The 21195-nt window shown below is 50.0% G+C and overlaps 1 protein-coding gene across 5 annotated transcripts in view; it reads left to right on the forward strand.

The window, feature by feature from the left end:
- The window catches only part of LOC147706838 (uncharacterized), a 384044-nt gene that overhangs the window by 256560 nt on the left and 106289 nt on the right, over positions 1-21195 (forward strand). The gene's annotated exons all lie outside the window — the stretch shown is intronic.

Here is a 21195-nt window from a genome sequence, read left to right on the forward strand (position 1 = left end):
TTGTTTATTCTCTTAAAGATTTATTCAGTGCATTGGCACAATTTTCCGACTTCTACCTGAAAACTGCCGGCTAATAATCCTCTTCTAGAAAAACCTGAGATCCCTCGGCTTTTTACCTAATTGGTTTTGCACTATGAATCTCTGCAAGTCACACTATCCCCTCCCCTTCTATGAAGTCTTCCAGTTGATTGATAGCTATGGTATTCCTTTTTAGCTTCCTTTCGTTTTTTTAGGTCTCGCCTGCGACGGGGCATGTGCTGGATGCGCTTCCGCTTGTGAGAGATATTGCATACAAGGGGCTTCCAGCCCGCCCATTGCTTACCATTCGTAGGCTTCATTGTCACTCTTATTTGCTGTCATCAAATTGGGCAGTTGCCTGCCAGCTTTGCTTCCGCTTCATTCATCTGAAGAAAGCACTGATTGCTTCAGTTTGATTTCTGCCTTTCCACTGATCAACTGCGATTGAGGTGCTATTTTTTTCTCTTGTTACCCTGTCGTCCATGTTGTCTTCTGCTCCTTGCTAGGAGTTCTGACCTGCTGTGACCCTAAGCTTACGTGTCTGTACTCTTTGTTCCTGTAGTATGTGGTGTCCGATGAATGCGTCTTTTGGACAAATTGCGAACGGCCGCATATAGTAATAATTTCAGAGGGCTCACCAATGGAACGCCAGTCTGCAGCTATTTAATTTATATAACCGAGCCTGGCCCTGCGATTCGATCGAATACTTCATTTTTCCATTCTTTGCTGCATCAAAAGCATCATAAATTATACCTTTGACTTGGCTGCTATTCAGAGACTACAAGCACACAAATGCATCTCTGTGACTGAGAAGCAGTCACCTCACAACCCTACCTGCTGATCTTTTATGAAAACCCATTCCTCCCAGCAACAAACATCATATCTAGATAGCTAACAGTGTGAATATCTGCTTCTATATGCAGACAGAAGCGAATGTCTGTCCCAGCATAGCTGCTGAGCAAATCAATCAATCAATCAGGATTGTAAAGCGTGCCACTCACCCGTGAGGGTCTCAAGGCGCTGGGAGCCTTTCCCGATCAGTCAAAGAGCCAGGTCTTGAGGTCCTTCCTGAACGTGTGGAAAGTGCATGCAAAAGGCATAGCTCTGAGTAGTCACGGAAACATAGCATCAAAGTCAGACATCGAATAATCACATCATACGGCGGCAGACAGCCAAAAGCAGAAGATGTCTTGTCTCTTAGAAGCAGTCTGACACTAAGGAATCAGTTGCCACTGAGTCAGTGGAGCCTTCAGCAATCACTTGTTTCTGAAATGCAGTTTGGCTTTAAGGGATGGCCAGATCTGAATCGTCCAAGCGCTGGTAGAGGCAGAGGGGTTAATGTGGAATTGATGCAGCCTAGCACAAAAGGATGACTTGGCACTGAGGGAGCATGACCCTGAGGGAACGCTTAATTCTTGGATGCAATCTAGCATCGAAGCAGTCTGGTGGGAGGCATAACGAGATCCTTATATCAAATAGAACTTAGATGCAGTCTGGTAGAACTTATATGCAGTCTGGTAGTAAGTATGAAATTGAGTTTTAGATGCAGTTTCAGCGTGAGTAATCACTTAAACTTAAAACCGAATCCGAGCATATATAGACTCCACCTGCTGTGGGCTCAGTTCTCCAAGCTCTGTTAAAAGAATAAGTGAATTTTATAATACAAATCAAAAGCTACTTCAAGAGTGCACTTAAATCAATGACATCTTACACTATGTAAAATGCAATATATCAACCTAGCCGAACTAGCATGCAAATGTGAAGTTTTAGGTTTTTGGTGCAGTACATGAGCAATAAGTTAAAGACTAAGGGGATGGCAGTTCCAGATGGAATGGCCTCCACAAAGCTGCAGCCTAGTGGGGAAGGGGGCGGGACACGTAGGACACAGGGACCGTAAGTGCAGGATATCATATGAAGGGTAGCCCCAGGATTTATCCGTGCCTGGACCGCGCCCAGCGCCAGGACCCCTAGACACCACGAACGCCACAACGCTCTACACCGCTACGATGCCAGAACCCTCCACGCACTCAACACCGGACGATCACACACCTGCTTCCTGGACGACCCGAAGGGAAACCCACGGAGCTTTCACCTGCCGGAACTACAGCTTCACAAGCATCCGCCCCACCATGCTGCCGACCAGGAAAGAACCCAACCACCTCCGATGCATCCTTCTCAACACCTGCTCCGCCCGAAAACATGCCGTTGAACTCTGGGACCTACTCGATTCAACCTCCCCAGACGTCGCCTTCCTGACGGAGACCTGGCTGAACCCCGCCTTGGCACCCGACATAGCCGTCCCGGAAGGCTACAAGATCACACGCAAAGACCGCACCAACGGAGCGGGAGGAGGAATCGCCATCGTCCACAGGAACACTCTCAGAGTCTCGACCAACACCGACGACGCCCTCAGCACCGCCGAACACCTGCACTTCCAGATCCACACCGACCCCAACACCACCCTCAGAGGAACCCTCATCTACAGACCGCCCGGACCCCGACTACAGTTCAGCGACTCCATCGCCGACTTCGTCAGCACATACACCCTCGCCTCCACGGACTACATCCTCTTCGGGGACCTGAACTTCCACCTCGAGAACAATGATGACACCAACTCCACCACCCTGTTCGACAACCTAGCCAACCTCGGACTCAGACAACTCGTCACAACACCCACCCACTCCGCTGGTCACACGCTTGACCCCATCTTCTCCGCAAGCCCCCACGTCTCCTTCAACCATACCACTGAACTCCACTGGTCTGGCCACCGCTGCATCCACTTCACCTTCAAGAAACCCACCACGCACCCAACAGATGCCTCACTGCTGCTGGAGCAAAGTCACCGAAGACCAGCTAACCTCCACCCTCGCCCAGAGCCCACCCACCGACCCCGACACCGCCGCCCGCAACCTCAGACAGTGGATTAACGACTGCGCCAACACCCTTGCCCCGATCAAGAAACCCTCCAACAATCATACCAACAAGAAAGCCAGCTGGTTCACTGAAGACCTCCGGGCCTCCAAGCAAACCTGCCGAAAGCTGGAGAAGATCTGGCTCCATGAACGAACACCGGACAGCCACGCCGCCCACAAGAATGCCACCTGCAGACACCATCGCCTCATCAGATCCGCCAAAAGGGCCTCCTTCAAAGACCGCCTAGAAAACAACGCGCACAACAGCAAAGACCTCTTCAACATCGTGAAGGAACTCTCCAACCCCAGCTCCAACACCAACGACGTCCCACCCTCGCAAGACTTGAGCGACTCGCTGGCCACCTTCTTCAACCGCAAGATCACAGACATCCACAACAGTTTCAACGCCACGACCGCCCCGACAACCACTGAGACCTCCACCACCACAACCACCATCCGCACCAACCGCCTCCTCTACTGGACGAACATCAAGGACGATGACACCATCAAGATCATGAACACCATCCACTCCGGATCTCCGTCAGATCCATGCCCACACCACATCTTCAACAAAGCCAGCACATCCATCGCACCCCATCTCCGGAAAGTCATCAACACCTCCTTCGAGACAGTAACCTTCCCGGAGAGCTGGAAACATGCTCAGATCAACGCCTTACTCAAGAAACCTAAGGCGGACCCCAAGGACCTCAAGAACTTCCGGCCCACCTCCCTGCTCCCGTTCCCGGCAAATGTCATTGAGAAGACCGTCAACAAACAACTGACCCGCTACCTCGAGGAGAACAACATCCTGGACCCTTCCCAGTCCGGGTTCGGCAGCAACCACAGCACCAAGACTTCCCTCATCGCTGCCACCGATGACATCAAGTCCCTGCTGGACAACGGAGAAACGGCGGCCCTCATCCTTCTGGACCTGTCAGCCGCCTTCGACATGGTCTGTGACCACAAACTACGAACACGCCTCCACAACGCTGGGATCCAAGAGAAGGCCCTGGACTGGACCACCTCCTTCCTCTCCGGCAGAACACAGAGCGTCCGCCTTCCCCCCCTTCCGCTCAGAAGCCACCAAGATCATCTGCGGCGTACCCCAGGGCTCATCCCTCAGCCCAACTCTGTTTAACATCTAAATGGCACCGCTCGCCCGTCGGCACGACCTCAACATCCTCTCCTACGCCAATGACACCCAGCTAATACTCTCCCTCACCAAGGACCCCCACACCGCCAAAACTAACGTTCACGTAGGAATGAAGGCCGTTGCTGAATGGATGAGGAGCAGCCGACTGAAGCTGAACTCTGACAAGACGGCGGTCCTCATCCTCGGATCCAACCCTTCAGCCTGGGACGACTCCTGGTGGCCGACCGCACTGGGAACCGCTCCAACACCCACCGACCACGCACGCAATCTAGGGATCATCCTCGACTCCACCCTCTCTGACTAAACAGGTCAACGCTGTCTCCTGCTTCAACACCCTCCGCATGCTCCGTAGGATCTACAAGTGGATCCCCACTGAAATGAGAAGAACAGTCTCCCAGGCCCTTGTCAGCAGCAGGTTGGACTATGGAAACGCCCTCTACGCAGGAGCCTCGGCCAAACTCCTGAGATGGCTCCAGCGCATCCAGAAAGCTCTGCACGCCTGATCCTCTACATCCCTCGCCGCAGCCACATTGCACCCCACCTGAGAGACCTGCACTGGCTCCCGGTCAGCAAGAGGATACCCTTCAAGTTCCTCACCCACGCACACAAGGCACTCCACAACACCGGACCAACGTACCTCAATAGACGACTCCGCTTCTACACCCCCACCCGCCAGCTCCGCTCTGCCGACCTCGCCCTCGCTACAGTCCCCCGCTTCCGAAGAGCGACCTCAGGCGGCAGATCGTTCTCCCACCTCGCCGCCAAGACCTGGAACACCCTCCCCATCCACCTACGGCAGACCCAAGACCTGCTGACCTTCAGAAAACTCCTCAAGACCTGGCTTTTTGAGCAGTAGCAGCATTCACCACCCCAGCGCCTTGAGACCCTCACGGGTGAGTAGTGCACTTCACAAATGATATGATTGATTGATTGATTGATTGATTGATTGATTGATTGATTGATATAGCTCATGTACAGCAACCACCAGAAAGAGCAGGCCTGCCCATAGAAGCCCAGTTTTGGATTTTGGCAAAGTAGCGTGCCTTATGACAAGTGTATTCGGCACCAAACACTAAATCAAGTTTAATAGAAATAATACTGTTCTCGGCACTATACAAGCTAAATAATTTTTGCAAATAAAAGAGAGTAGATATTTAGAAACGTTTATACAGGTATCAACTGGAATAGACTAGTAAAATTACTTTCATATTTTCACTTTACTAATTCACCACGAATCCTTTATGGGTTCCGGAGTAGCATGCTACTTGCCGAAAAAGCGCTTTGACACCTCGTCAGGTGTTATAAGTTCTATATAAATGCAATTACAATACAATGCAGTTAAAGGTGCAATCTGCAGGTGCCTAATGTCATAGAAAAAGAGAAGGAACTTCCTTAAACATGAATGATGGAGAGGGCAGTTGGGTACTAAGGCCGAAATTTGAGAAGAAAGAGGGAGACCATCATTCAAGGTGAGTCAGAGTTTTCAAATTCAGGAGGATGCAGTGACTCACTTTGTCAAATGGTGCAGATCTTGTAAAAACAAAAAGGGCCCTCTAATGGAAAGGTGTGCAGGGACATTGTCTTTGTGGTTATCAAGGGCCTCGCAAGAGGAGATGCTGGTGCTTATTCATAAACAAAAACACAATAGGAAAATGAACAGGGGCGTGAGCCAAGGTTTCTAAGCACACAAAGTGCTAGATCTACTGAATTCTTCATTCAAAGGTGTGGTTGGTTGCCCTGCATGACCAAAGGGTAACAAAAACTGCTGATTTCTGGTGACAGGATCCATAACAAACTGGACACAGTGGAAGAGAGGCTGACAGCTCAGGAGTCTAGGCTGAACATACTGAAACAAGATTGTAGGATGCTGAAAAGAGAATCTCCTCATCTGAGAGAAAACTAGACAGTTTAGGCCAGGTTGTTTAACAACTGCCTGAGAGACCCTAGAATGCTTCTGAATTTCAGTGCTGTGCTCTGATGTCTGGAGCGTTAGGTGGAATATCTTGATGCATTATGCTGCACAAGAACTTGTGGACTTTTGCTGAAATAAAGCTGAATCTGACATGGTGGCATGCCTGGAATTGTTCCTCCACCAGCAGTGCTGTGTGGGCTCTGTAGACTCTTCCTCAAAAGTCAGAAATGCTACCGAATTTCAAATCAGACTGATGATGAGCAGCAGTCTAGCTGCATCCTGAGATGTTTTGTGGTCAAAAGGCCGAATAGTCACCCAGCACCTTGTGTTTTGACCTACTTCCCATCTGCATCATTATGCTGGACCTGTCACCAATGTTTGATACTGTTGAGAACCCCTTCGTAGACTGATTGAGGAGGTTGTTTTGTCGTGGAGAGTCAGTGGTTTGTCCAGCTCTTTGCCTTCCAGAAGGCATTAGTCTTTAATTACTCATCATTGTGAATCTAAACATTTTCTGGTATGTTGTTGTGTTCCACAGCAAAAGGCACACAATTGATGGACGGAATGCAGAACAAATCATCACATTCACCGATCTGGATTAAATCAATCATTCTTTTGCTCACCATGCCACCCCAGTTTAGACCTGACCATTTGCAAATCATTCTTGACCCTGTGTCTCATGGGAACAGTCCAGCCCGAACTGCCTAGCAAGGTCCTCCCTGGACCGGAAACAAGCATCCTAGGACCGGTTTCGGGTTTTCACTCCTCTTCAGCCTGGATAGCTTGATTCCAGTGGCACATGGTGTATGTATGACATTGTTATGCATTTTGTCCATCATTTGTTCTTTTTGCATAAGTCACACCAAGTGGGACGGGTATGCGCAGACGTGAGTCCCGTGCTCTCCATGCCACTGGAGTCAAGCTATCTTAGCTAATGAGGGCTGAGAGCCCGAAACCGGTCCTAGGATGCTTGTTTCCAGTCCAGGAAGGACCTGGCCTGTCAGTTCGGGCTGGACTGTTCCCATTGGGCGCAGGGTCAAGACTGATTTGTATATGGCTGGGTCCAAACTGGAATGGCATGGTGAGCAAAATAACGATGGCTTTAGGCCCAGATCTCTGTACTGGGGTGAATGTATGACATTGTTCTGCATTCTGTCCCTCTGTTATTCTTTTTGCTGTTGTGTTCCAGAGAGCTCTTCGTTCTATCTATCCAATAAAACATTTACAACGAGCCGTTGGCTAATATCATAAAATCATTCCAGTTCAGAGTAGTCTTGTATACCAATGACTTATTTTGGTTCTTAAACTATTCTCTGTGATCCAATAAGGTATGACAGGATGTCTTTCGGCTATCCTGAAATGGACGCATCTCTTTGAGAATAGGACAGAAGCTGAAATGTTACTGTCAGGCCACCTCTCCCCCGGTTCTTTTGCTCGTCCTGTTCCTTTTGGGAGCTGCACCTGCACTAATGGAACTGGTTAATAGAATAGGCTTTTGACTTGGAAAGGTCCATACCCTAGCAATGAAAGTCAATGCATGGTTTCTGCTTTTTTTCTCCAAATGAGGATCCTCAAGAAAATTCTTCTTTCCCTCTCAGTTGAAAATTCTTGTAGACATGGCGGTATTTCAAGCAAGGGGTTGACCCCAAAAACATAGGAAAATGTGGTCTCGATGGGCAGCATACCGGGGTATTGATCTTCCTCCCCTCCCTTCACAATCCCCATAATAGTGACCCAATGGGAGGTTTGGAGATTGCTATGTACAATGTGTTATCTTAACTTTCTGGGTGTATAAAGGTGTTGACATATGCTTGCCAATCTGGATGAGGTGAAGAAGTCTGCGTAGTTCTCAGTGTGTTTTCTTATGTTATGTATACAAATTGTACTCGCGGATGATTCTACACCTGGTAATCTTTTAATAATTTGTCTACATGTGGATTTTGTCCATGTGGTACTTTCAAAACTTAATAAAATATGTTTTCAACAAAAAAAAAACTCTTGTAGACCGAACAGTCATTAATTCATGACTAGATTATGGGAATGCTTGCTAATTGGACTCACCATCCTCTTTAATATGTGGACTGCAGGAAATTCAGAAGATGACGATAAGGCCCGTACATAATCTACAAAAGTTAGACAAAGTCTCTCAGGCACACAAACCAATCCACTTGCTCCTGGTGGCAAAGAGAATCCAGTTTAAGTTGCTGTATTTCTGTTGTAGAGCTGTTTGAGACAGGCCAACCTTCTTCCAGAACTTGCTACCCAGATGTTCTCCTAGGCGTATACTTTGGTCTAGTTCTCTGCCCTTGCTTACTATTCTGCTTTTTTCTAGAGCAATATTGGCAAACTAGCCTTTTATGTTGTGGCGCCCACCTCTAGAATTCTCTTCCTCTTCATCTCTGCAAGCAAACAAAAGTTGAACTGTTTAGAAAGGCACCCAAACCCCATCTTTTCTACTCAGTTTCTCTAATTCTCTATCCATTCCAGGGCTAAAATTCCCTCGGACGACTGTTCTCGCAATTTACTAATATTTTATTCATTCATTCCTATTAGATTAGTGATTCTCCTTTGCCAGCATAGTTCTGTTGCCCTGTAAAAAAAAATATAAAAGGACTACTTCTCCTCTTCTTTCTCCACTGTCCCCCTTCCCCCCCTAAACATATGCCACCCAAGGTTGAAGTTTTACATATTTGGGCTCTCTTAGTTTCCACCCTCTCATTGTACCACAAATACGTCAGGAATCGTTATGAACAAATGATCTTTCAATAATAAATTACATGAAAAACAGTACGATTGATAGCAAAATTGTTGTTTCACTGCTCCCGATTATAAAAGCTTATAAAAGCTAATCACTCTAATCACTATCGCTCTTAAAATCACACAGCATTCCATTCAAGCATCCCTCTTGAATACAATGTCCTTTCCTGTTTCATTGTACACCTTTTAACCTGGAACGTGGTCCCTGTATTCTCCGCTGTAGATTTTTTGCCTAGAGTGGACGCCCAAGTCAATGAATGCCTTCATACAGAACTGTCAAAAAATGCCATAGACCTATTTTCTATTGCTTTGTATTTTCACAGCTTTGTTGTGAACCTCATTTTGCTAATTATGTTGAACTATGATCGTGCTTGTATTCCCTGGGCTGATTAAAGTCTACTTTCCCCAAAAAGTTAAGAGGAGTTGAGTCCAGTACAATTAATATAGTGTGCAAAACGTACCAAATAAAACTCTTGAGTGGTGAAAAGAAGCCAAACACATTTTTCTTCTATTTCTTTCCCACTGCTTATGCCACAGTGTTCTAGTTTTAAGCCATGCATCTTATGCCAACAGCCATTTTCAGCATCTGGATTGATTAATGTCTGCATTTCTTGTTTGGGAAACCATAATCTTGTGCAAATTTATGCTTTCATTGTTAAAATGTATATGTGGTCATTTAAGAACTGTCTGAGACAGAGTTGTGGTGGCCCAATTGTGCATAAGATGTTGGGTTGCATCATTCGAAAGAGGAGTCTAGAAGGGAGTATGGCAATTTGTTAACTAGAGAATTAAGGAGTCACTTTCCTTGGGCTATTTCACCTGCACTGTAGAGGTCAGTTGTGTGAATGACCCAAATACAGACGTAAGTACTAAGTTCATTTCCCGCAGTACTTTGCAATGTGCTTTAGCCAAATCTGGTTTTCAAGGTCCAAATATCAGTGTCACCTGCTGCAGAGATTTGCTCTCACTCTCAGATTAAAGACCACTCCCTGTATTGGTGAAGAGGTCCTATGTGCTAAGCTGGCCTCCTTCTTCAACGATAAAATTAAAAAAATTCTCACCTCCCTCCCGCCCGCCAACTCTGACTCCTCAGAGAGAGTCAAGGAGCTGATGCCCCCCGCCAACACACCCTTTCTGGAGTCACTTGGCCCAGTTACAGAACAGGAAGTTAGGGCCATTTTCACCTCAACCAAGAGCGGAGCGTCTAGCGATCCTGTCCCTATACGCTTCGCAAAAAACATCACGCAGACCATAGTCCCCCAACTGACAGCTTTGATCAATATCTCGCTGGAACAGGGAGAGGTCCCCTCCAACTGGAAGGAAGCGTTCGTCAAAGCGCTCCTCAAGAAACCGTCGCTCGACCCCACTGACCTGTCCAACTACAGACCTATCTCACTCCTCCCGTGGATAGGTAAAGTGGCCGAGAAACTCGTGAACAAAAAGCTGTCCTACTACCTCGAGTCAAACCATCTCCTCAACGACTCACAGACAGGCTTTAGACCAGGTCAGGGCACGGACACTGCTCTCCTCGTAGCCGTAGAAAGAACTAGGGAAATCATTGACACAGGAGGATCAGTAGCAGTGGTCCTCCTAGACCTAAGTGCGGCCTTTGACACGGTCAGTCACCAGGTCCTAACCCACCGTCTCGAGAATATTGGGGTCAAGGGCAGAGCACTTAAGTGGCTATCGTCCTTTCTCTCCCGACGTTCCTACCAAGTATGGGAAGGCGAAAGCCGCTCCTCCTCCATTCCCCTCCAGTGTGGTGTGCCTCAGGGCTCTTCCCTGAGCCCTACGTTGTTTAACGTTTACATGGCCCCACTGGAGGAACTCGTCTCACCTACTCGTCTCAGCTACGCTGACGACACACAGCTGGTGGTAACACTCTCCCACCCCAAGCTTGAGCCCTCCAACCTCCACGACTGCCTCTCCAGCGTACATAAGTGGATGAGCGACTCCGCTTTGAAGCTAAACGGCTCCAAAACGGAGATCCTGCTCCTAGGACAAAAAACTATGAACCTCCCCTCTAACATCTGGCCCGCCTGCATGGGGGAACCCCCCACCCCCAAGAAGGAGGTAAAAAGTCTCGGAGTATGGCTTGAGACGGACCTTACCTTTCAGTCCCAGGCAAGAAAGACAGCCGGTATATGCTACGGTCTACTTAAGTCTTGCAGGAAGGTAATCCCACTACTACCCTTCCAGTCGCGTCTCATGCTGATCCAGGGCCTAATTTTATCTAGGCTGGATTACAGCAATGCCATCTACCTGGGCGCCCCTGAATCCACCTTTCAAACCCTGCAAAAAGCCCAAAACGCCGCAGCCCGACTCCTAACAAACACCCCGGCCAGATCATCTGCCAGGCCCGCTCTTAGGAAGCTGCACTGGCTACCTATTAGGGAAAGGGTCGCTTTCAAGGCCCTCTGTCTTGCCCACAAGGTTCTCCACAATACCGGCCTGCCCATACTTAACAAATGGATCAGGCCTTACAGACCCACGAGAGCGCTTCGCTCGGAGCATGGAAACCTCATTATGATCCCGAAGGTGAAAAAGGCCCGCATGGGTGGCCGCCGCTTCTCGGTTAATACTGGCAAGAAGTGGAACGCTCTCCCCCTGAGCATCAGAACAGAACCCAACCTCCTTCGATTCAGGAAAGCACTCAAAACCCTACTCTTTCCCTAATCTGGCATCCCCCGGACTACACCCTCAGTGAGTAACATGGTTCAGCGCTGGGATACCCATGGGGTGACTACGCGCTCTACAAAACTATAAATAAATAAATAATAAATCTGTGCTGTCAATTTTCTCTTTCTGGCCATAGTACTACTGACTTGCTGCGCCGAGAGGTCAGGCCTAACTCTCATTAAGAGTGAATGAAGTGATCCAGGTGGAGTAGAGGCTAGTTCCTCCTTTGGTCGCTTTCTGTAGTTATACTAGCTGGACAAGCCCATGTGACTCATGAGTCCTTTTCTCTCCTTCCCTCACTCCAATTATTTTTTTTTTGCAGGCAGTAGTTGATTAGGAGAGAGGCATTTATGATGACCAAAAGCATCCTTTTCAAAGGAAGTTAAAGAGTGCTGCCTGCCCCTTTGACTTACTCTCACTTGACCATTCCCACCCCATCTTCCCTGCGTCAAAAAATGCAGAGAGGAACCAACTCTGTTTGAGTCCACCCCGCTGCTCTATAATAGAGTGAGAAGGGGTCTGCTCATGCTCAGCCTGTTCTGTTATTTGTATTTTTTTTTATAAACAACTTTATTGTTTTACAAGGTACAAGCACCAGCTGCACGACCATGAAGAGCACCAACACTGACATAGTACATTGAAAAAGACATAAGTATCGTTTATCCAGTCCCACCCCCAACGATAGATACAAACGCCTCATATACAGAGTTTGTCACCCCACAGCTCCCAGCCACTTGCCCCAAACCCTCCGGTATTTTTTCGGGCACACTCGTGCCTCGTACATAGGTTTTTCATGTGCCGCACACCAGTCCACCCTTTTTCGCCACCTTTCTGAGCCCGGCGGTGTGGGAAGTTTCCAGGAGGTGGCATTGTCCCTCTTAGCCACAACCATGGCCGTGTTGTAGAATTTGCTTCTCATACCTGGTCCCTTCGAGTCCGTCTGTGATCCCGAGAAGGGAATGACGTGGACCATGGGGAACCTCCCACCCAGGACCTCAGATAATTCACCCTCAATTTCTCCCCAGAACGGAGTCAGACGGGGGCACGCCCACACCATGTGGTAAAAATCGTCCGGGTCTTGACCGCATCTCGTGCATGCAGCAGATGGGAAAAAGCAGGCACAGTGTAGGCCCTGCAGGGTTAGGTAAGCTGTGTGTATGTTGTATAATTGGATCAGGTGGAGCTTAGCGGACGTGTTGACCAACTTAGGCGACATGAGGGCGTCGCGCTAATCCTCTTCGTCCAGAGGACCCACCCACTCCTCCCATTGGCCCCTGAGTCGGTCTAGTGAGGTCGGGGTGTTGTTGACCAGCGTCTTGTAGATGCGAGAGATGCCCCCCTTCCCCAAGTCGCCCAGCATGTCTGTGCCTCGGGAGGACTGTATTCAGGAATCCTGGTGCCGTCTTGTATGTGTATGTGAAGGGCGTGTCGTAATTGTAAGTATTTATAAAATTGTGATGGGTGCAAGGAGAATCTGGACTGGAGGTCTTTAAAGGAGTGCATGTGGCCACTCGCCCACACGTCGCCAAGCTTAGAGATCCAAATAAGATCCCATGTTCTGAACCCCCGTAGTCCACTGACCTCCCCGAGCCCCACCCTGTGCCATAGAGGCGTATATGTTGAGTGAGTTTGTGTGTCCAATTGGTATGTCGGAGGGACGCCCGCCAGGCTACAAGTACCGAGCGCGACACATCGGGCAGGGTGAACGGAAGAGACGCCCCGTACATTAGAGATTGGATCTTGGGTAGGCCAAGCACATTGAGCTCCAACCTGTAGGCAGAGTCGGACCAGCCCTGTTGAACCAGTCGTGTATACTCAATCGACGGGTTGCCAGGTAGTAGAGGTATAAGTGTGTCATCCCCATGCCCCCATCAAATGATGGAATCTGACCAGTCCTGAGCGCCAACCGGGCCCTTCCTCTCCCCCACAGGAATTTAGTAGCCATAGCGTCCAGCTGCCGAAACCACGACCGCAGAAAGCAGAAGGGTGTATTTTGGAGGATGTAAAGGAATCTGGGAGGGATCATCATTTTAAATAAGGCGACCCTCCCCAAGGGGTTTAAGAGCACTGCCTGCCATCTGTGGAGATCTTCCTTAGCTCTCTTTACGAGCGGGGTATCGTTAAGGGACCAACCCAATTCCGGGAGGAGAGCTACCTAGTTCCCAAGATACTTAAAGGAATGACGCCAAAGTGGTATCGTTGACTGCCAGTCGTAACATTCTTTGGATAGGTGGAGCGGAACCAAGACCGACTTGCTGGGGGTTCATTCGAAGGCCAGAGGCCTGTCCGAAGGAACTCAGGATCTGGAGACAACGGGGACCTGACTGGGCGGGATCTGTTAGGAAGAGCAGGACATCGTCCGCATAAAAAGCGATCTTGTCCACTTCCGAATTGGGCCATTCCCATCCCCGCACGAGGCTCGCGGACCGGATCAAAGTCGCTAGGTGCTCCATCGCTAAGGCGAAGAGAAGGGGCGAGAGGGGGCATCCCTGTCTCATCCCCCTTTCAATGGGGAAGGCATCAGAAAGAGCCCCATTAACCAAGACTCGCGCTTGAGGCCGGGTGTAGAGGACACCAACTAGCCGACGAAAATGGGGGCCGAAGCACATTGCCACCAGTACCTCATCTAAGTATGTCCAGTCCACGGAATCGAACGCCTTCTCAAAGTCCATCAGAAGGAGCGCCAAGTAAGGGGAAAGCACCTGGCGGTGGGCCAGGTGAAGCTGCCGGAGACAGTGTCTGGTGCCTCGCTGGGGCATGAAACCGTACTGGTCTGGGTGGACCAATGTGGTAAGATGGGGCTTCAGCCGTTGAGCGTTAATTGCTGCAAAGAGCTTAACGTCCGTGTTAATAAGAGAGATGGGACGCTAGTCTGCACAGTGAGGAGATGGAGGTTGTGACTTCGGGAGGACCACAATGGTAGCCATGTCCGTCTCTGGCGGAAAGGACCCTTTCTCCAAGGCCTCCGCATACAGCTCTGCCAAGCGAGGCACGAGGGCCTCGCGGTACGCTCCGTAATACTCCTGGGGAAGGCCGTCTGGGCCAGGAGTCTTGTCCGAGGAGGTTTGGGCGATAGCCTCATTGATCTCGTCGTGGGAGATTGGGCGGTCAAGGTCAGCCAGAGCAGTAGGGTCCAGTTGAGGGAGGTGGGGACTCGACGATCCCAGCAGCCTGTGGAGAAACCGCGTCTGGATCCGCTTGGCGTAGAGCCGACGGTAGAAGGCGGCAAATTTGCCAGCCATAGCCACCGGGGATCTTTGTGTCGACTGCTCTTGGTCCAGTATCTCTGGAATAATATGGTTGTCGTGATACGTGGCGAGCCTATGCAGAATTGTGCCATTCTTTTCCCCTCGCTCGAGACATAGATCCTGCACCTCCAAGGAGCTGGGCCTGCCGTTGGACTTGGCCTTTGGCATACCCACGAATGGTGGCCTTACCCGCTTCCCACAGGGTACCCGAAGAGGGAACCGACCCCACATTAGCGTCAAAGTAATACCGCAGCTCCTGTCCCACCGCTTTTTTGAAGCCTTTGTCTTGAAGAAACCAGGCGTGTAGGGTGTGAGTAAGGGGGAGGAGCCCCCATACTAAGGAGCAGCAAGGAATGCTCAGAGATGCATCTCTGGAGAATGCAGATGTCTTGAATGGAGGAGCAGTCCGTGGACGGAAGAAAAATGGCATCTATACGTGCCTGCGTGTGGTGAGTGGCAGAGGTGTGTGTGAATTGTGTAGTGTGTGGGTGCCAGATTCGCCATGCACCGCAAAGGCCAAGGGATTCAGCCCAGCTCGTCCACTGTTTCACTTGCACCAGCCTAGAGGGGTTGTGGGGCCTGTTATGTCGAGGAGCGGGGTAGAGACCGCGTTAAAGTCACCTCCAATAACTGTGGATCCTAGAGGGAGGGCAGTGGACTGTTGGAATCATGGCGAGCATCGAGGGGGGTGAGTACAAGGACACCAGGTTAAGAGGAGTACCTCCATGTGTACCGCAAACAATTATGAACGTGCCTTGTGGGTCATGAAAAACTTGTCTAAGCTTGAAGGGAAGGGTGCGTTTCAGTAGTACAGCAACACCACGAGAGCCTCGGGCAAAGCCCGAGTGCCAAACTCTATCATAGCCGTAGCGCGCAAGAAAGGGGCAGTGGTTACCGAGCAGGTGTGTCTCTTGAAGAAGAAGTATGTCTACATTGAGGCGTTGTGCGTTGCGCAGTACAGCTGTTCGTTTGTGGCGGTCTAATAGGCCATTAACGTTCCAGGATAAGATATGAAGGGCGGCCTTTGGAGTTGGAGCGTCAATCATGGGGGCAGGAAATCACTAGTTCGAGGCATGTGGGCTGCTGAATTCATATCTGTGCATAGATCGCCGCCTAGTGTTGGGTCCGGATGATTGCACATTGTTGTCCTGGAAGAGTCTTCGAAGTATCATGAGATAGGTGGCTCCTCCCCTGGACTACAGTGCGCATGGGCATCGACTCCATCCTCAGATTGTTTTTTTCCGCCATTGGGTTCGGATGCATATTTGTTAACTCCAGTTCGGAATCGAAATAAAACTTTATTTTTGGCCAAAAGGCCTTTAGTTATCGTCGGTATTGTCTTGCGATCGGTGCCCAGTTCTGTTCCAGCTCAGTTCCCGAGCCGGACATCCAGAGGAGCCGCGTGGCTTTTCGGCACTGAAGGCCCGGTCGACGCCAGAGGCCTTATCGACGAACCATCATGGAACGGAGCCCGTTCAAGAGATGTCCTGTGTGCAACTCAAAATATCCTCACATCGACGTCCACCCGGTGTGCAACAAGTGCCTGTCGCCGGATCACGATGAAGCCAGCTGTATGGCTTGTTCTCGTTTCCGCTCCAAGAAGACGATTCGACTTCGACGCGCAGCGCGCAAGGAGGCCCAGCAGACGGCACCTGACCCGGTGATCATTTTCGATACCGAGGAGGATGAGGGAGTCGAGCAGGAAGTTCGAGAGAACCTGTCTGATCCTGCATCGGAGATCGACTCCAGCTACGACGCTGATTTTGAAATGGTCGATAATGAAGACGTCGTCGACGAGGTAGGGAGACGAAGATGGGGCCTTTGGGGCCGTGGAAGATAGCTCGAGCAAGGAGATAGGCCCAGCCGTTGGTACGGGGGCCGAGACCGAGACACTTAATAAGGCTCAGGTCGAGGGATCGCCACATGGCCTTACCCAAGATCTTACACTTGGTTCTACAGCCTCGCCTCAAGGCCCGGCTTCGGACACTTCTAAGGAGCCACAGGTTGACCGATCGAAACCGAAAGTGAAAGCATCGGTGTCTACGCAACCTAAAGCACTGGAGGCGAAATCAAAACCAAAAGTGCTTATTGCTTTGGTCGGCTCGAAGTCCTCTGAACTATCGGCACCGACAAAGCATAAAGGTGTTATCGACCCGGTGAGGTCGCTAAAGGCTGTCGAGCCGAAGACTGGGACACAGAAAAAACTGGTCAAGGACGTCGACCCGAAAAAATCGGCGCCGAAGGCCGTCGACACAGACAAAGGACTCAGAGCTCAGAAGGTTCTCGATCCTCCGCGTCGACCAGACGAGGATAAAAGCGGTACGAACCTAGAGTCCACGCCTGGCGGTGGCTCAAAGGAACCCGTCGAGTCGACGCAGCCGCCCGCCTCCTTTTCGAAGCAGGTGTCGGAATCGCTGAAACGAATTAAGGAGAAGGCTTCAACTGTCGGACCGAAGGATACTCCACCAACGAAGCCTACCAGTAAACCTCAAAAATCGTCTGCGCCCATCCAGTTCACGTTGCTGCCGAAAGTGGTGCCTAAGGCCTTCGCCCCTAAAACGGCCGTCGAACCGTCCAAGAAGGTGTCCACGGGGCCGAAGCCCACAACTGCGGTAGTGGTCACAAAGCATCGACAACCTCCGCTTGAAGAGCAGTCGGAACAATTCATCAACGCAGACACGGGTAGACTTTCAATTTACAAACAAAAGATCGCCCGGGTAAAACAGCCTATGGAGTCATACAAAATTACATTAAAAAAGAAGGCTTCGACTACATCACCCAGTCTTGTCGAACCTATATCACCACATGGACAGGACACTGCTCCTATCTTGCCCACTTACTCGGATGTGGAGACAGGGGAAGGTGACAATGAGGAGTACAATTATCCTATAGACACTGATCCTGAAGATCACAATGAACCCTGGGCAGACGCTGCTGACCCAGGAGATCCACACACTGCCCCAGACACTCATGTGTATGCTGTAAAAACCTCGCCTACTGAAGACTCGGCGGCATTTAATGCACTTATTGAAAGGGCAGCCAAAAATCATGATGTCCAGCTCCATGCTGACCCTATTGAAGTGGATTTTTTGTTTGACACCTTTTCCACCTCAGAAAGAACTGTCAAGACTCTGCCAATGCTAAAGGGTGTCTTAAAACATGCTGGGGACATTTTTAAAGAGACCACGAGGGCCAGGGTGATAAACCCCAGAATTGAGAAAAAGTACAAACCGGCGCCTGGGGACCCTACCTACATCAAGGGACAGTTGCCGTTGGACTCTCTGGTTGTCTACAATGCCCGGAAGAGGGCAAACTCGCAAACAACGGGTGATGCTCCTCCCCCTGACAAAGAATCTAAAGTGCTAGAAGCATCAGGGAAAAGGGTGGAAGCTCAAGCGGACAATATCTGGCGCATTTCCAACACTCAGGCACTCTTAGCCAGATATGACAGGGCCCATTACGATATACTTGAGACCCTGTTAAAACACTTGCCAGATGAATATAAGGAGGCAGCGGAGATGCTCATACAGGAAGGGAAGCTTATATCAAATGCATCTATCAAGTGTGCACTGGACGCAGCAGACACCGCGGCCAGAGCCATTAACACAAGTGTGATGTTACGGCGACATGCCTGGCTGAGAATCTCCGGTTTCAAGCCAGAGATACAAACCACCATACTAAATCAGCCTGTAAACCCTGATCACTTATTTGGACCAGAGGTGGACACCACCTTGGAAAAGATCAAAAAGGACACTGAGACTGCAAAGTCTATGGGGGCTCTCCGGTCGCAGCAGTTCAGGGGTGGTTCTTTTTGTCGCTCAAACAATAGAGGAGTTTCCAGAGACCAGCTGTCCCAGCAAACACAGTACAGTAAAGGTGGCGCGCAAACCACCTACACCAAACAAGGTAGAGGTGGCTATCGTGGAAACAGCGCCAAGGGCAGAGGTCGTGGAAACAACAGCTCCCGACCCTCCGCCACTAACAAACAGTGACGCCTTGTCACTGCCCCCGACCATACAACACCGGTTGGGGGGGGAGACTACAGCGGTTCCTGCCAGTCTGTAAATCCATCACTACAGGCAGGTGGGTCAGGAAGCTTATCCAGTACGGTTATTGTCTGGAGTTACCATCCACTCCACCCAACATACCCCCAAGACACCGTCCTATGTCCACAGAGCATTTGCACTTATTGCAGCAGGAGGTAGTCCTCATGCTGCAAAAAGGAGCAATCGAGCTTGTGCCTGTGGAAGAAAGAGGTACAGGAGTGTACTCGCTGTACTTCTTGATCCCAAAAAAGGACGGGTCCCTCAGACCCATACTGGGCCTCAGACCCCTAAACCAGTACATTCTATCAGAACACTTTCACATGCTAACATTGCAGCAGGTTCTACCGTTACTCAGTCAGGGATGCATATTTTCATATTCCGCTACACCCGTCACACAGAAAATACCTCAGGTTCGCCATTCAGAATCAGCATTATCAATTCAAGGTCCTCCCTTTAGGAGTGACGACGGCACCCAGGGTGTTTACAAAGTGCCTGGCGACAGTGGCTGCACACCTACGGAGACAAAACGTTCACGTCTACCCTTATCTGGACAACTGGCTTATCCAAGCAAAGTCGGCCGAGCAGTGTGCCGCCCATATGTCCCACACCATTCACCTTCTTCACGATCTGGGATTCTCACTGAATTATCCAATGTCCCACCTTCAGCCGCGCCCACGTACGGCAGTATCTGGGCGCGACAATAGATACTCTGGCAGCCAAAGCACAGCCGAATTCAGTGAGGATCAACAGCATTCAATCGCTGATACAAAAATTCAGGTCGCAGCAAGAGTGTTCATGCAGTTGATAGGCATGATGGCCTCCTGCATCTTTATAGTCCCGCACGCGAGACTACATATGCGTCCACTTCAGGAGTGCTTGGCACGTCAGTGGAATCAGGCTCACGGACAGTTGAAAGACCTAGTGTTGGTGACCGGTCGTGCATACAACTCTCTGCATTGGTGGAATCCACAAAACCTTTGCAGGGGCCGACCGTTCCAGGAGCCTGTGCCACAGATCATTCTGAAAACGGACGCATCTCTCCAGGGATGGGGAGCTCATGTACTCCACTACACAGTGCAGGGACTATGGACAACGCAGCAAAAGATGCACATCAACCTTCTAGAACTGATGGCTATCTTCATGGCGATGAAAGCATTCAAAGTACATCTGTGCAACAAGGTCGTGTTAATCTGGACGGACAACATGACGGCCATGTACTACATTCAGAAGCAGGGAGGTACACACTCTCCACAGTTGTCTCATCTGGCTCAGCATGTGGAAATGGGTCATTCAGAGGAACATCTTCCTCATGTCGGAACACCTACCGGGCAAGAACAATCAGATGGCAGACCAGCTCAGCAGGTACAGCCACCAAATGCACGAGTGGGAGATACATCCATCAGTACTCCACCCGTACTTCCAGCAGTGGGGTCATCCAGAGATAGACCTGTTCGCCACAAAGGAAAACGCCAAATGCCAAAGCTTTACCGCCAGGTTTCCACACCCACAGTCGCAGGGCAATGCGATATGGATGAACTGTTCAGGCATATTTGCGTCGCTTTTCCCCCAGCACCTCTAATACCGCTGGTGGCACGCAAGGTGACACTCGATGACACTCATCCTGGTTGCTCCGACGTGGGCAAGCCAACCATGGTACACCACGTTTCTAGAACTATCCGTGGTACCGCATCAAAGGCTGCACCTCACACCCAGGCTTTTGACGCAGAGCCATGGCGACATTCAGCATCCAGATCCGCAACAGCTCAACCTGGCGATCTGGCTCCTGAGGTCTTAGAATTTGGCTACTTCCACTTTCCTCCCGACTGTATGGATATCATAAGAGAGGCAAGAAAGCCCACCACCAGATCATGCTATGCGGCGAAATGGAAGCGGTTTGTCATTTATTGTGCAGACTGTAGGAGAGTGGGGTCTGCAATCCTATGGTCACCCCCGATTTTTGCTTTTTGCTTCACTGGTTTACGACTTTCCCTGGCTGTGGGCCTGCTAATCAGACCCACAGCCTAGCTGTTCTCTCTCTAAATTGACTCATATGTACCTTAGGTGCATTTACCAATTGGTACTGGGCCACCTTATCAGTCCCTGTACAGCATACCTTCGGTATCCAGGGCATAGGTGTACCCAGGGCCTACCAGGGGCTGCAGCATGTATTATGCCACCCCTGGCTGGCCATCGAAATCTGACACAACTGGCTGCACAACAGCTGGGGCAAGGTGGTGTAAACACCCTTTGCTTTAGATATAGTATCCCTATATCTAACCCTAAAATGGACACATGTATTCCTATCAGTCACTTCTATGGCAGGCCTTAACAATCCTGAAGGCAGAGTGCTTGGAATTATGTGAGATGGTGCTCTGGCATGAGCTGAGCCCGACTGCAGCTTGCGGAACCAAGTCCTAATAGCAGTTCCATGATAACGCATACCATATACTCTTAAGTGCAATATAATCCT

Source organism: Lissotriton vulgaris, chromosome 6 (assembly GCF_964263255.1).
Source record: "Lissotriton vulgaris chromosome 6, aLisVul1.2, whole genome shotgun sequence".
In the NCBI taxonomy this organism is placed as follows: domain Eukaryota; kingdom Metazoa; phylum Chordata; class Amphibia; order Caudata; family Salamandridae; genus Lissotriton; species Lissotriton vulgaris.